We start from the raw sequence: 14,006 nt of genomic DNA on the forward strand, positions 1-14,006 counted from the left end.
CTTACAAGTATAAAAATGCAAAAGGCGCATCTGAGGGAACACATGTGCATTTTCACGTGCTGAATCCTTCCAATAAAGTTCAGATGCGTACAAGTATGATTCATTTGGCTGCTTCAAGTTCTCCATTTAAAAAAAATGGTTACAAAATATTGTCGTTTCCGTTTACGATGAGTAATCTGCTACGATTGAAAGTGCTGAAGAACTCGTGAATGGTTTACAGCATAAAACACATGAGCTTATTTAAAGCAGGAAGCTTATCCAAGAAAGCTTGCTATCAGGCTTCAACTGCTATGTAAAACTGGGTAGTTAGGCCTCCGTTGTCTATGCAAAGTGACAGCTAAAAAAACAGTCCCCTGAGCTCTGCGGGGAGAAGAGACGTGTAAATGATCTAAGTAATCTTGTTTAGATCAGCTTTTCTGAAGATATAACTGACAAGCGCACACAAACAGGAAAAATGAGTCAGACATTCCTTGCATATGAAATGCACTCCTCTCACAAATGTTATGATAAGCTATGGTAAATGCTGCTCTTTGCTGCACTTTCACTTTACAAAAAAAAGTTCTCCTTTTTATTCTGAGAAAGAGGAATGACACAAATGCTGCAGCCGGAGATGTTCTAAAATATACCCTCTTTAACTGCAGCACTATACAGTACCTTATCTGGTATGTGTTGATATCACTATTAGTCATGTGTAAAGAATCTGTGAGTGTTTGTGAGAGTTTTGTTTCCCTAGGCAAAGTTTGGCAAACCACAAAATTCCTTTAAATCTCCCCCAACTCCACCAAATTATTAACAGCTCCAAACACAGCATATTTAAAAATGCTTTGAAATTCGAGCTTGAATAAAAGAATGAGCTCGGAAATACAAGCAGAGCGTTGGCAGGATGAATTATCATTCTGATTTTGCAGAATTTTAATAAATTCTCTCTATATTTTTATTACAGCTAATATTTTTGAGCAATAATTCACTCTCATTTGTTTAATCTTCTCATGAGCTCTCATGCCTGAACTGAGCTTTGGGAAAACACCTATCTAATGAGTTCATAGGCAAAAGTGAGGAGGGAAAAAAGCCCTTTTTACCTGCCAGTGATCCAGCACATCATATTTAAAACAAAGCAAAACAAAACAAAAACTTTAAGTGTGGGAGGCCAGTGATGTGCCCCACCCAAGTAACTACCCTTTCATAGAGTCAATGAGCCCAGCCCTGAAGCTGCATCTCCAGACTTACCAATAATTCCTAACGGCCTGACCCAGAAGCTGCATCAGGAGGCCCCGTCGCACAGCCTGTGATCCACACCCCAGAGCTGCACTGGAGGAACAGCTCACACAGCCCAGTGGGACCAGTGCAAACATGCAGGAACGCCTTATCTGTGCTGTTTTCTGACAGATACTGAACAGATACAAAGACGGCTGCAGAAAAAAAAAAAAGAAAAACAGCAAAAGCGCACCTACAGACTTTTAATATTGTTCTTCAATTCCTATATTAAAAAAACAAATAAATAAAAAATAAACGTTACCAGTTACTAAACACAGTTACAGGGCTAAAATGTCTGCAGCAACTTGTGTGTTTATCATCGGTAAATACACACAGCTGTTAGAGTCCAGTGAACAATGCTGGCAGCTACACACCTCCAGCACAAGGGACACATTAAGAGAAATAGTAGGAGGAACTGGCCCATACTTTGTGTGTGTGAGGGAGTGTTTAATGTATAATGTCCTCACCATGAGAGTAGGATGAAAATCTTATTGCAGGCGAATGGATTGCAAAATGTTAGTGTGAAGTGGAACAGGATCTATTTAAAGCCATGTAAGTAAATACACGCTTCTTTTATGGAATTTTCTTCTACATGAATCAATCATTGGAAAGCAGAAAATGTCACACTATTCTGCTTTCATTTCTGCTTCACATATGCTCAATTCTGCTTAAAGTTCATGTCAAGTTTCAAATATCCTTTAGAATGAGGCCATTTTGCAACATCTGTAAAGTTTTATAAGTTTTCGGTACCTGGCTAAATGTGTAAGTTAATTTCAGTGCCAAGCATGGTGGCTTCTGCTCACTGTTCCCAAACAGATGAGAAGATTTAAACCAATCTTAGGGGTTAAACTGGGCCTGTGCGATTACAAACAGCATTCCAGCACCTTCAATTATTAATGAAATCAAAAAGAAAGTTTCATTCATAATATCAACCAAGTTCATTTCTCATGTCCCAAAGCCTGGAGTTCTTTCCAGCTGATGACAGATGATACTCAATCAACATATCATGAAGTAATTTCAGCCAACCAGCCGGCCTGCAGACGCTACTCACACCTTTTCCCCCCTGCATTATCCCTGTCATGGATGTAGATGACATAAAGTTGCAGTCGTACTAGTAGGTGCTACAGAAGGAGAAGAGCAAAAATGAACTTGGTTTTCTTTGTTTGAAGTAGCAGGTAATTTCAAATGCAACGCTTCAAATAACTCAGCAAATATCACCAAACACAAGCTGTTTCTCTATAATTTGGCACACAATCTGTCTTCTTAGTTAACTGCACATCTGCTGCAGCTGGGGAAGAAAATGGTCATGTGTGATAACTTCACTTCAGAGATTGTGAAAGGTGTAAGAAGTGGAAGAGAGAAGGGAAAAATTAGAAATTTAAGTCAAAACTGCATCAATTTTTTTTTAATTTAAAGCGTCTATGAGGTATCCTTTATCCCCATTTTTTATTTATTTAAATTAGATACTTTTATTTATTTAAATCAGATATTCTCCTGCGAGAATCATCCAATTTCTTGTTGTGAAATGTCTTAAAAAACTACAAAAAGAATAATTTGGTATCAAGCCCTTTTCTTTATCCCAGACCACAGGACATCCACGATCGGTCAGACCACAGGACAGTTTTCCGCTTCGTCTCAGTGCATCTTTAATTAGCTTCCACCCAGAGACGGCAGCAGCATTTCTGCATCTTGTTTACGTATGACTTTTCTTCATTGAATGGTTAAGTTTTGACTTGGACTTGTGAATGCAGGGAAAAAATGTGCACACTGACAATGTTTTTTAGAAGTTTTCTTTTGCTCCTGCAGAGATTTTCACTACAGACTTGTGTCTGTTTTCAGTGTGGAGATCACAGCCAGCGTTCAGTACTGATATTCAGCCTGTTCCCTTAGGTACAGAGATTTTCCAGGTCTCTGAATCCTAATGATACATGCACTGTAGATGATGAAATTCTGTATTTCTCTGGAAGTTCATCTTGAGAAATAAAAAGTATTTTATTATTGGGCTACCGTCTCAGTAATGCTGTTTTTAGAGAAGTTACACAACTTTCCAGTCTTTTACTGCACCGTTGCTCCCATCAACTGAAAAAAGTATCAGTATTTAATATGTTGTACTCTTTCCATCATTTTCTTCAGCTTTTCTTCTTTATTTAAGTTTTTTTTCTTTATAGGTTTATGTTTAATGTTTTAGCTGCTGTTACAGCAATTTCCCTCTTTTAAAAAAAATAAACTTTAAATATAGGGAACAAATCAATGCTTTCTATTTTTAATTTATATTTTACTCAGCCTAACTACTTCATGGAAACAGTGTTGTGCTTGTCAAGTCCCACAGAGCGAGATGATTTTACAGAAGCAATAGAGAGGCATGTTCACCTACTGGCATGTTCCACTGCTCAACCTGTTGATCAGGCTCTTTCCAAAAGGGCCTGAATGCTTATATTACTATGAGGTGTTTACTTTTAAAAGTGGCATGTGGTTTATCTGTCTAAAGGAAGAAATTTATTTTAAAATTTGCGTAGGATGGACAATTTTGAGGTAACGAACATGTACACACTGGCAGCACCTCAGAGGGTGAAGAAATAAAACATCCGAAATAAAACGCCCTCATAAAACCAAGATAATGATGTGGGCAAAAGGCTAAATTGACAAGACGTACTTGCTGGGGAATTAATTTCAGAGTCTTAGTGTTGCAAGAGTAAGATATCTCATGTTTCAACAGCAATCCCAATGGCCTACAGCGACACATGAACCCAACATGGAACTTAGTCACTGGTATGGCTGGCTGTGAACACACACACATACACAGGAGAACCTCCCTCTTAGCAAATCGTATTTTTTTCACAGCGGCCGTTGTGAGTAGCAGACGGTTTTGCCATCCCTCTCCCAAAATAGCCGTCCATTAGCACAGGCAGGTCAGATGGATTTGAAACATCCATGGCAAACGGCGCTGGAGTGAAGGGCGGAGGGGTCAACAAGTGTGTGACCGCCTCTTGGAGGGCTCCACAGAGGTGGTTGTGGGTGGGCGTCAAATAGAGGCTTTTTTCGCAATTTTGTGACAATGAGTGCTTAACAACAAATAGGAGTGTCTAAGGAAAACTGGTAATATGTGTGTGTGTATGAATGTGTAAACAAAAGGTGGTGCATGGTTAATTTCCAATATTTGAGCATATTTATATGGAGTATTGATGTCACTTCCCTGGCGTGTACAACCTTTTGCTCATAACGCAACACAACTTTTTTCTTTTTCAAAAAAACAAAACAGAAACTAACTGGCAAAAACAGAAGTGCTGTGAGTCTGACTAAAGGATTACAGAAAATAAACCTACTGCTCCAATCAAATTTTAAAAGTGTATCAGCACAATTATTCAGAGTCATAACTGTAACATGTTTTTTTTTTCTTAAGAAAGCAACACCATTTGATCTTTTTCACGGTGCTGCTTAACTTGGCCATTTTCTATATTCACTGACATGTTTTTACCTTTACTGGTCTGGAGATTAAAGTAAATGGTGCTCTTTAAAATGTAATCTGACTGCATGTAGTGAGCGGTACAATGATAAATTACAGTATCTTTGGACAGCCTATATAAATGGTGGATAGACTGGTACTTAAAGCATTTTTTCTTTATTACAAACCATTGTGTAAGGAGCTTGGAAAGTAGTCCTTAGACTACGATGACCTGGATGACTGAGAACCTTCACAGACATATTACAAACCATATTCACCTCGTCACCAAGCACTTTCTAACTATCAAGGACACACTGGCACACAGATGGATGCAACATGGGTATTTGGCGTTGAGTGTACTTCAGTACTGTACCTCCACCTTTTGCCACGGGTTCTGGGTAGTGACCGAAACAATTAGATCACAAATACAAGCAGGGGAAATGAGCTTACTCTGAAGGATGGCTGTCATTTGTCATTTGGGAAGGGCTTATAGTAGAGCTGCTACTTCTCCACATCAAAGGATTGCTAGCATGCCTCCTGGACATCTCTTAGGCAAGGTGTTTCAGGTTGTCCCAATGGGAGAAGGCCCAAGGGCAGACACTGGGCACGCTGGAGAGATTTATGTCTCTCAGCTGACCTGGGAATGCCACCGTGTTTCCCTGGATGAGCTGGAGGGGTAGCTGGGGAAAGGGAGGTCCGGTCTCTCTTTACACTGCCTATCCCACGACCTGTACATCACAAAATGGATGACTGGCACTTTAGTGCACATATTGCAGGCGCCAGGGATCACACCAACAACTTTCTGATTAGCAGACTATATGGTCTTATCCTCTGAGACACAACATGTGTGTAAATATGTGTGCGCAAAGACTTTCAAGTGGTCAATCTGCTGGTTAAGTGATGACATGTTAAACTGCTACTTCTTCCCGGTGGTAATTTGTTTATATTAGCATAACCGAGGCTTTATAGTTAGCCACCAGGTAACACTCATTATATGTCAACTAGCCCAACATCACTAACCCTCCAAATGTCATTGTTAATTAGTTTTCTGTCATTGCTTATGTCCAAAGTGATATCACAGCTATTTATGCTTTAGTTTTTTAGAGATATTTAAGTCAGTACACGGTGTTATCATCTTCAGCCAGAAACTAGCAAGCTAACTTCCTGCCAACTTTGAACTTAGCCAAATCTTATTTTCTTTGATGTCTGGATGTTAACCTTTATTGCACCAACTGGGAGATCAGCCACACTGGAGCCAAAAGAATATGCACCATTGTTAACTGTTACTGTTTAATTTAATTTTAGGAAGGTGACTTTGGACCCTAGAAATGGCTAATTATATCAGATTTAACAAGCGTATACAACTATGAAAGCAGTATGTAAACGCCAGCTCATTTGCAATACTGTGGTGAAACTCTTCTTTTAAAGTTGTACATGTAGTTACAAATGTCAGTTGAAGAAGGCTTTCGTACTTCTGAAACAGAATCCAGAAGTTTGGGTTTCACTTCGGCTCTATGAAAATAGCACAAGCAAATGACCCTGTGCAGGATGTTGGATTATTTTCCACTCACACAGCTCTAGATGGGAATCATCTGACAATAAGAGTTTTCAACAAAAACCCTATATCTATGTCGAGAGCAGGGTAGTGAAGTAACGCTCCAAAATATGTTAAACAAACAAATAAACAAACAGTGGCTTCTAAGAATCTATGAAATCATTTCCTGTTGACTTCCTTTATGTTTTCACACAACAATCAGAACCATGACAAAAGTTATTTGTGTACATCAGCTTAATAAAATTTTGCTAACAAATTTATAGTCAGTAAGCGAGCAATCACATGCCCCATCTGCTTTGATCAAGTCCCGTCGAAGTTACTTTTAGCCATACTAGCACGCCCAGTCTGCCAAAGAGTTGGCTAAAAGTTTAGATGACCTCAAGCCAGCGACAGCAGAGGATAGATCCCTCTTCAACTCTCTGTATGTCCCATTCACAGGCAAGAATTTGGTGTATTGATTCATCATATAAGAAGGCCGAAGCTTGACAGGCCAACTGAACATGCAGTTTCCTAATGACTTAACCACATCAACTATTTCTCTTGTGTGCCATTCACCCCCCCTTCTTCTCTCCCTTTAGGCACCAACCATAGCTAGAACATGGTGAGTCACGTTGGAACAAAAAGCCCCATTCAAAACACACATGTATACACACACACACACACACACACACACACACACACACACACACACACACACACACACACACACACACACAAACTCCCAATCAACTCTAGCCAGCCTGCCTTTTAATAAAAACTCCTTCTATTATTGAGTAACCCCCCCTCAATCTCCAGGCAGAACTGGTTTGCCACCGCCAGATCAGGCCAATCCAATTGCCGAGCAGGGATCAAGTCACCATGCTGGTGCTGCTCCCAGAAATCATCAGGAGCCAAACCTCCTGAGGTCCTCCTACCACATCACAAAGCCTGCTGCTTGGGCACATGAGTGTGTGTGTGTGTGTGTGTGTGACACAGAAAAGGCAGGATTAAAAGATAGAAACCATACGAGCAAACCAAATCTATTTTGAAGTACTATGACTTCCTTCCTCAAACAAGTCCTCAGCTGCCTCATTCGTCCCACATGACACACCATCATGATCACTCACTGGCCTTTAAACAAGCCTACGCTCTGTACAGGGGTGCTTTATTCATTTTATTTTATTGGCTTATTTTCACAATGTTGAGAAATATTCAGTCATCAGTCCTATCTGGTTCGCTCATTTTTTTTCTCTTGCTGGCAATATTTATAATCCAAAGATGAGGTTGCAAAATGCTAGTGTGTTCTCACCCCAGAGAGACAAAAATTGCTTTCTGGCCACTGCAGCTGGTGTTTTCAAATGTCTGGTTTGATATACCAGCCACAACAATTTTTGAACAATTTGATGTTTAGAGCCATGAAGTCCAACAGTTGGAGGGTGGACGTGTGTCAGCTAGGAGATCAACTGTCTTTGAGTTTTTGAATTTTGCTTCAGTGATTTTTTTCTCACTTTGTAATGTTGCATTTACATGCTGGTTAGGGTTAAGTTAATGTATGCCCCATCACAATATTAACCCTGCATGTTTAAAAGAAATAATTTCTTACCAAGTGCATTTAAATTTGATGCCAAGGGGTTCTTCAGAAGCATGCTGATGTGATTGATTAGGAGAGACAGATCTGTATAACTCATGCCTAAAAAGGGGTGCATTAGGCATAGATGCCAAAGGTCAACTTGAAGAATTCAGGAACTTAGACAAGACAGCATTTAAAAAATATATGTGCATTATTCTAAGATGAAAATATAAATCTCATTATAAAATCAAAGTCTTGCACACAAGTTAATATAAAGTCTTGGAAAGAGATTTTTTATTAAGCAGCAACGGTAGATGGTAAACATACTTAATTACTTAAGAAAGTTTAACCTTTATCTGAAGCTCTGTGAGGATCCAGCAGTCTGAAAAACCAAGTGAAGATCTTTCAATGCAAATTCCGTGGACAGAAACTAAAATATAGAACTTTGCATTAAAAACATATACACTTAGAGATATCCATTTCCATATCCGTGTTACTATAATCTGTGTTTGTCTGCCTTGGTTTGTTTACGTCTTTGTCTGCAAACCCCTCCTCGATTATCAGGAGCAACCAAATGTGGCACACGGGTATGTGTTAAGCTTTGTACACACTGGAAGTTATTTGCTGTAACATGGTAACAACGGAAGAAATAAATATCCATTGGCGATGGGAAGTTGGGAAGATAAACTTCTCAACTTCCACTGAGGAAACTACCAATGGGAGTGAAGAATACCAATGATTGACTTATGACCTGGTAGTAAGGACTTTAGAAGGTTACCAGGACAACCAGAGTCTGGAATGTATAAAAGCCACCAGCTGTGAGCATCAAAGCAACGCGCAATGAGCGACTCACTTCCAGTGTGTACGTAGCTTTAGGCCACCCAAGGTTTCAGTCATTTTAGCAAATGGCTAAAATAATCTTATCACTCTGTAAGCTCTTATTAAGGCATCCTGTGGTTTCACGTTCACAACAATACCATCAAATTTAAATTCACAAATGTTGAATTATTCACGACATGTTATAATGTGATCAGTTTTCCAAGGGCAAGAACAGACCAGTCAATACTATAGTGTAGACACGTAATAGTAAATAGTATAAAGCACTACAATGCAAAACACAATGAATACAATTACATGAAAACAATACATAAATAAGTCAGTAATTGTGATTACTACTGTATCATCTTATGAAAGTATAAGTACAAAAATAAGTAATGAAAGTAATGATAGTGTTTAGTGAGAAGAAGGTAATGATAGCATTCAAATGATTTAGTAAATTACTTCTGTTTGACAACTAAATCCAACCCAACAATAGAATCAACTCATAAATAAATAATTTCTTTTCTGAACTTCACTCGGTGAGGTTTTGGTTTGAAGAACTCTCTAAAGATCTCCAGTGTATTTACACTTGTTTATTATAAATGTATGAAACATGTTTTCTCCAGGCATTGTGCCAGTATTCCCACTAACAAGAGGAATCCCTGTGTAGGTAACAAAGTATAAGTCATATGCTAGTATGTGTGTGCCTCGTTTAGAATAAGTTCATAGAGAGGTGCTTCACACAGTTTTTTGATCTCATGATCATTTGTAGTGTGACCTTTGGTAACCTGTGGTTCAAAGATTTCTGAAGAAAGTCTTCAGAAACCTGAAGCCTTTCTTCAGAAATTTGCCAGGTAACCTGGCAAATAAGAACAAGTGAAAGATATTTGCAGACTTGATTTTTGAGATTATTACATACTATGTATTTTACACTAGAAAGTCCATGAATGTAAGCACGAAATGAGCAAAGTTAGAAATGTGTTTTCTTTTATCTAACAGTTGAGTTAATTTGACTGGAAAAACGTCTTTCTGTCATGACTGTTCGCTCAAAGCATGGGAGTCAAGTTCCCAGTTGAAAAGCAAATAGAGTACTCAGCGCATTTGCGTTGATATTGTGCTTATGGTGATGGGGCGTGGAAGGCCGGAGTTATCCCTGGGGGGAAATGCCTACCTGTGAAATATGAGGCAATTATCCAAACACACACAGACCCTCCATTACTGACATCCAGTTCAGGAGTTTAACTGTCTCTGCATGTTCCCTAGCTGCATGCTGCTTAGAATACATGTATACTCCTAAAGAAAACTTTTACGTGCCAAATGCTTCCCATAAACATGCTCAAAAAGTGTCCTTAAAGTTTAAAAATGCTTCTGATCAAATTCTCATGACATGCTTTAGTGATTTAGTTGTGACTCAGAGTTATTTCAGGTATTTCACTCAGTTCAATGAGCTGTGGCAGCACACATATGTTTACTCTGGCTAACTCCCAGCGTATGCAAAGCGGCACAATCATGATCAAGGTTATAAAGTTATGGATATGAGTGGCACGTCAGTACAGTTTACTTCATGATGTTTCCTGCCTGCGGTGACTAACCTCTGCTTTTTGGCTTGCATTTAATTGCAAGAAATCACAGTCAGTAAAATCTCATTTTAGTGTTTTTTTTAGTAATATATTTTTGGCAGGAGAGTAAATTCTGATATGAAACACAAAAGATCAAATTTTGTCTTTTGGTGGGAAAAGTGTGTTAAACATGATAGTGCCAACAAGCCTTGTTTACCATCTTAATCCAATGTATCAACATGCTAACATTTACTTATTTGAACTGAACAAAGTACAGCTGTGGCTGATGGGAAGGTGTATTTGCTTTGCCAGTATTTAGTCATCCAATAGCCAAGCCAGTAGACAAATTAAAATTTTAAACTGGTGACTGGTTTAGAGGCTAAAGTTAAAGTTGCTGAGACATCTTCTTTAGAACCACAAATATGAACCTCATGTTCGTGCCTGAAGTGGTCACCAAACCAGAAAATTTCTCAGAAATCAGTCTTGATATGTTTTAATTTGGACCGAAGTTTTTCACCGACAATAGGAAGACTAACACACCAACACTGCTGTTCATTAATCTGCTAACACTGCTAAAAAGCCAAAAGTTGTAAAGCCGGCGTATCGCTATTACCTCGGGATCCCATGTCTCTAAACTGTACTAAGGCAGACCAGCACTGAATTAAAAAAAGAAAAAGGAACTGTCAGCTGCGTGGTTGATAGTTCATATTTCCAACATGTTTTTCTTTGTGAGCCCAGATTTTTCAGACTATTATGTTTGCCTATCTGCAGCATGGGTTACATCATGTGGAGAACTGATGCAATTCCCTCACTTAGCATGTAAAAGGACATATCTACAGGCAATGGTGTATTTTGTCCTTACATAGCATGAATACAGGAAGACTTTGAGTCTCTGTTAAAAAAGAAAAGGCAATAGTAATAATAGACATTGTTGAGAGGCATTTTTTCCTATTCGCATTACTCTCATTTGGCTCCTGACCCAGATTTAAAAAAAAGAAAGAAAAAAAACTCCAACAAAAACGCCTAATGGGGATTGTGTAGACCTGCAGCACACTTTGTGGCATGTGCACCGCTGGGTGTGGTGAGAACAGAAGCCATGACGGAGGTTACTAAGAGGAAAGAAGAGAGCTTGGAAAGCAAGGATGAGTCAGTGTCATCAGCCAGACTGTATCTCAATATAAAGGGCAGGGGTGACAACCTGTCTTCCCCACACCCAAGCCCACTCTCCATCCCTCTCATCCACCCCTCCCGCCTTGCCCAGAAATCTAATACCAACTAAGGAGACCAGAGGGTGGTATTTTACCAAACCAATTTATAATAAACCAACACCAACTCAGTGTGAGTCACAAAGGAATTTCCCTGACACATATTTTAACCAAAGACAGTCTTTCTTACTTTCAACATCCTGTTTGAGATCTATGGCATCAAGTAAACTAGGTCATATGCACCAAGGCCTTCAGTTCAGACACACCTCAAACATTAGCAATCGTCTAAATATGCACGAGTCTGTTTTTACTTGTGTTTGTTTAATTATAGGATGTTTACTCAGGCAATTATTTCATTTTATTTTTACTTTGTCTAGACTAACTACTTAATGGTAGTTCTTTGGTCTTATTATACTAAATGTTTTAATCTACAGTGAGGGAAATAGTTATTTAATCCCCTGCTGAGTTAAGTTTTTTTTTTTTTAAACATACTACATTAAAAGTTATAAATTGAAGTACTTGATCCGCAAGCAAATCATGACTTAGTACTTGGTGGAGAAACTCTAGCTGGCAAGCACAGCGGTAAGAAGTTTCTTGTAGTTGGATACCAGGTTTGCACACATCTCAGGCGCCATTTTGGTGATTTTTTTATAGGATTGAGGTCTGTAGCTTAATGTGCTTCTAGCCACTCCTTTGTTGCCTTGATTACATGTTTTGGGTCACTGTGATGCTGAAAGACCCACCCACCACCCAGAAAGGAAGTTCTTTTCCAAAAATTTATTGTCCATTGGCTCAATGTGGTGAAGTTGTCCTGTACAATCTTACAATCTCCAGATTGAGGGTGATTGATGGTTGTTTTATATTTGTTCCATTTCCAAATAATCGCACCAATGGCTGTCACCATCTGGCCAAGCTGCTTTCTGATGATCTTGTATCCCATTCAAACCTTGTGCAGGTCTACGGTTTTGTCCCTGACGTCCTTTGACCACTCTTTGGCCTTGCCCATGATTGTGGAAGGGAAGAAACTGAATCTGATCCAGAGTCTTTGTTGGTTGGTAGGAGATCAAATATTTTTTCACACAATAAAATGCACATCAATTTCTAACTTTTATGTAACTGTGTGCTTCTTTGTTGATATTCTGTCTCTCTCCATTAAAATGCAAATACCTTACAAATTAGAGACTGTTCATTCTTTCTAATTGAGCAAACTTACAAATGATCAAATAATTGTTGCCCAACATTGTACAACAGATTACATCAGATAACTGACAAACCACCCTCTGTGTGTGTGTGTGTGTGTGTGTGTGTGTGTGTGTGTGTGTGTGTGTGTGTCTCCTTTGTTGAACAGATGCATCAGACAGATGAACTGACTGCTGTGAAGAGAGTAAAATACCTGCAGAAGGAGTGTCGGATCTTTTTTTTGTTGTTATTTTTATTCTTGTATTTAAAAGATCTGTGTAGCTCTCAGGGATGTAAAAGGGAGTCTGAGCTGTAACAGGAGTGTGTGTGTGTGTGTGTGTGTGTGCGTGTGTGTGTGTGTGTGTGTGTACACACATGTGTGAGTTTGAGCACACTGTGTGTATGTGTGTGAGATTAGAGAAGGGCAAAGAGTTGAGGTGGTGTTTGATGCTAGTCTCAGTGGCAGGCTTAAAAAAAAACAAAAACCTGTCACTCAGCTTCTCTCCACGCAATGCATACACACACAAACACACATGTGACCACCCGCATACACTACACTCACACAATCTGGCTCTCCAGCACAGACATAGACTTCTAGCAGCAACACCTCTGACCATGTAAAACCTCTCTCCCTGTGCAGGCACACACATGCAACTTTATAGGCACACACACAGAACAGTTCTAAGCATACAAATAAACCAAGTCAATTCAGCGTATAATCGGTGTATCGTAAAGGATCAATTCCTGCAGAACACGCACATGTACTGGAGTACACATTCACAGACATACAGACTTACTGTATGGATGCTGTACTCTTGTGTGTAATCGTAAAGTAAATAGGGTGCTAAGTAAACACCTAACTCAGCAACTTATTCTCTTTGTCACGTACACACATTTATCCAGCACCCTAGCTGGGAGATCTCGCTCTTTCCTTTACAGTAGGCCATTTCTTTCAACAGATTTATCACCGGTGTTGCACAACCTATTCGATTATCTGTGTCTGTGTGCCCTTCGTGAGAGAGTGACCAACTGAGCTTCTGTGATAGTGTCTCTGCGGGTGTTTGTGTGTATCAGAGGGCCGTAGGCTCAAGCTATTAAGATCAGTATAGTGGTGAGATATGTGATCTGAGGGATGCTACTTCAGAGAAGTGAACAAAGCAGATGCTGTTCCAGAGAAGAAACTGCACAAGGCCAACATACAAACCCTGGGGGACCCCTCTACAGTGCTTTGGAGCAACTATTGTATTTGGCTGAATGTATGAACGCCAACAGTTTAATCTAACACAGTATAAAGGACTGCCAAGAAAATCTGATGTGTTATTATTGTCACGTTTAACCATCTGTCTTGGGGTTTTGGTCCAAATTTCTTATTCACAAAGTTGAATAATATCAGGCCCTCCCAACAGGGACGTTTGTGACAACGCATTGATATTCCTGACAGGAA

The 14,006-nt window shown here is 39.3% G+C and overlaps 1 long non-coding RNA gene across 2 annotated transcripts in view; it reads left to right on the forward strand.

The window, feature by feature from the left end:
• LOC113024033 (uncharacterized) overlaps nt 1-12,931 on the forward strand; it is a 37,714-nt gene extending 24,783 nt beyond the window's left edge. For both annotated transcript variants that reach the window (XR_003272627.1, XR_003272628.1), the window contains 2 exons: nt 12,339-12,438; nt 12,732-12,931. This is a non-coding gene — a long non-coding RNA (uncharacterized LOC113024033). The remainder of the gene's footprint in view (nt 1-12,338; nt 12,439-12,731) is intronic.
• The last annotated feature ends 1,075 nt before the right edge of the window (nt 12,932-14,006 follow it).

The sequence above is a fragment of the Astatotilapia calliptera genome, chromosome 6, assembly GCF_900246225.1.
Source record: "Astatotilapia calliptera chromosome 6, fAstCal1.2, whole genome shotgun sequence".
Taxonomy (NCBI): Eukaryota; Metazoa; Chordata; class Actinopteri; order Cichliformes; family Cichlidae; genus Astatotilapia; species Astatotilapia calliptera.